The sequence below is a fragment of the Echinops telfairi genome, unplaced genomic scaffold, assembly GCF_000313985.2.
Source record: "Echinops telfairi isolate 266 unplaced genomic scaffold, ASM31398v2 ScPeMD7_4;HRSCAF=17, whole genome shotgun sequence".
Lineage (NCBI taxonomy): Eukaryota > Metazoa > Chordata > Mammalia > Afrosoricida > Tenrecidae > Echinops > Echinops telfairi.
The window spans coordinates 2,054,299-2,057,454 of record NW_022103900.1 but is presented as its reverse complement, the minus strand read 5'-3'; positions in this window follow the sequence as shown (position 1 = coordinate 2,057,454).

Below are 3,156 nucleotides of genomic sequence, written 5' to 3'. Positions count from 1 at the left end.
GGCGGGGCAGCCCTCCGCCCCGGAGAGTGTACTTTTTTGCCTTTTTAGTTTGTGCAACCAAGTGTTTTCCGCCCGCGCTTCCCACCGGACTGTTTGCTGGGAACTCGGCAGGTGGCACGCTTTGCTGCGCTTCGCGTGCGTGTCTCGGGCGGGGTGCCGAGGGGGGCTAGGGGCCCCGGATCGCTGCTGCGGGGCCGCCGGGAGGGTGGTACCGGGAACATCCAGGCCTGACCCACACGGGGAGACCCCGCCCTGCGGCCCAGCAAAAGTTGGAAAGCCACTTTCCAGCGTGCTCCGCGTGGTTTTTCCTGCAAGGCGAGTGCACCAGTCCAAGCTTCTTTTTGCGCGGCGGCTGGATTTCGCCGCCGCCCCCCCACCTCCCCTCCCATGGATTTAACCAAGCACCTGTTCAACGAGACAAGGTCAGCTGAGCAAAGAAATCCTTTCGAGTGGTCGCCGGGCCCTGCGCCCCGCCCGGCAGCATCGGAGACCCGCTGGGCCTTGGCTTCGGGCCGGCGCAGCCTAGGGGTTAAAAGCAAAATGTCTGATCCTAGCTGTGTCCTTGCAAACAAGGTTTGCAAATGACACCTCCCCTCCCCCCTCCCGCTCCCGGCTGGTCCCTGGAGAAAGTGGAAGCCAGCGCCTTTAAAAAAATTTTTTCTGAAACAACTGAAAGTGTTCAGTTCTCACATGGTCTAACAGTTTAGACTGGAGAAGGTATTATGAAGCTTAGTGCCTTTAATTGTTGGGCTGCATTCTTGATCTGTGCTACCGGAAAAATAGACTTTAACAACAAAGGGGCCAGCCCCCGCCAACCCACCCGCAGAGGCCTTTGGTTGACCCGAGGCCCTCAGCGGACCAACAGACCAGAGAGAGACCTGTGTGAGCACAGCTATAGTGAAGAGAGGAGCTTGCATTTAGAGGAGGCGAATGGGATTTTAGGGTTGGGGGAAACAGCTTGATTTCAGCAGCTAAGAACTTTGGAATTCTTGAATGCTGTAGGCCCTTGAATCTTTAAAATCAGTTTCCCTCCTCCTCCCCGTGTAACACCTGCTGGGTCTGCAGGGCAGGCCAGCCACCGATAACTCAGCCTTCTTCCAGTGGAAATAATTGTTACACTGTAAATCTGGAATGCAAGGTGTTTTCTGTTAATTAATGGATGAGGTTTTGTGTCTCTGAATTCTTTGGAGGAGCATGTAGCTGGGCCCCTCACCCACATGGGGAACTTGAGCTTGTGAGTGCAGAAATGATTGTGGAATATATATTCTTCTTGGCATCCTCCGCACCAAATGCTGGCCAAAGCTGATGGCTTCCTTGAAATTCTGTGGAAGCAAATAATGTCAAAGGGAAAGTATTGGAGCAGGAAGGTGTCCTTGGGACGGAGCTTCCGGGAACATTGTCATACATTAGCCAGGGATCGCTGTCGTGGCAAGGCTAGCAGAATGCTTGCTAAAACTTGTTACTGCTGCTGTGCTTCTCTGGGATTAAAGCTGCTCAGAGCCCTGCCTAGAGGAGCCCTGGTGGCATAGTGGTTATGCTTTGGGCTGCTAACCAACTAGGTCAGCAGTTCAAAACTACCAGCTGCTCCTCAGGAGAAAAGTGAGGCTTTTTACTTCCATAAAGAGTTAGGCTTGGAAACTCAGAGGGGGCAGTCTGTAGTGGAACTGTAAGTTGGCATCCAGTGAGAGGGGAGAGGCCCAGCCTGAGGAACTGTATCTTTCCCTAGATCCAGTGTCAGGAGCGGCTGTGGTCCTCCCAGGAAAACCAGCACACCCAGGTTATTGCACATCAGTTGTCTGCCCCTTTGAAATGGACAAGGCGGATGTCAGTAATGGAGACTGGGAGCCCAGAAAGCCTGGTGCAGCTTCCTAGCCTCTGTGCTCCCATGAGAGGTCGTCAGAGAGTCCGAGTTCCAATTCCTGCCCAGCATTTAGCAGCTGTTAACTTGCTTTAATCTTCGTGAGTTTTAGTCTCCTAATCTGTAAACCTGATAATACTGTTTGCTTACTAGGGTTGTGAATGAGGAGTAAGGGATAACATGCCAAGTGCCTGGCGTGGGTGCTTGGTGACTAAAAGGTAACTGTTAACTGATAATGGCAAATTGGTCGTCACTGAGTTCCTTCTGTCATTTATTGTGTGCCTCGTGGTGGATTTGATTCATTACTGCACTAGAGGATGGAGTAGAACTACTTCAATGGCTCTGATAGTGTCCTAGGCTTATCATTTCCAGCAGACAAGAACTCCAGGCCTTTACCCCCTCAAGAAGTTAGTTGTTGTGGTCAAATCGCCAACCCTTTATTTCCCAGGCACGTGCTTCAGTTTGGGGCCACCAGGGACCTTTGCATTCCGCCTGTGTGCCAGGTGCAGTGTCCAAGGTGTTAACCAGCTTGTGACGGTAAAAGGAGGGGTAATTGCGAAGTCAGCCAAAGGTTGTCATAGTTTGGCTAATTGATACTTTAAATGCAGTCACATTTATGAAATGTGATTTCATAGTGAAGGAAAACATCAAAGATAGTGAACAACAGAGAAGTTGAGTATTAAAGAAAGCCCATCTAGGTTTCAGGTCTACACATTTAACTGCTGACTACAAGGTCAGCCCCCACCATCCACTCCTTGGGAGAAAGATGAGGCTTGCTTCATCCCCAAAGATTTCCAGCCTCAGAAATCCATACCGGCAGTTCTGTGTGTAAGATCACCATGCACTGGAATTGATTCAGTGAAAATGAGTTTAGAGTTTGTTTTTTTTAAATCATAGGTTTTTGTGGATTAAATTGTCTATAGTGCTATTTAGTAACATTCTCAACTCCAGTTAAGAGTATTTATTTTAATGTCATTTTATGAGGGTTCCCTGTTAAGATTTTATAACGGGCTCACGTTGATCTGAGAAGCGCAAAACGTAAAACTCTGAGGAGTTTAGTATAGAACCCTAAACTGGAGACCGAGGAGCTTGGTTCGTGGTTGGCTGAGTTACCGGGCTCAGGGGCTGAGCTCTTTGGAATCTTTGATGTCTCAGGTAGGTAAGGGTGAGCCCTCCCCGGAGGGCTGGTATGTCTGTCCTGTGAGTCATCGCTCTGGGATCCTCCAGGAAGGGGTGGATGTAAGACTGCAGAGCAGGATACCTGGAAGGAGGAGGCCAATCTGTGAGTCCTGATGTCT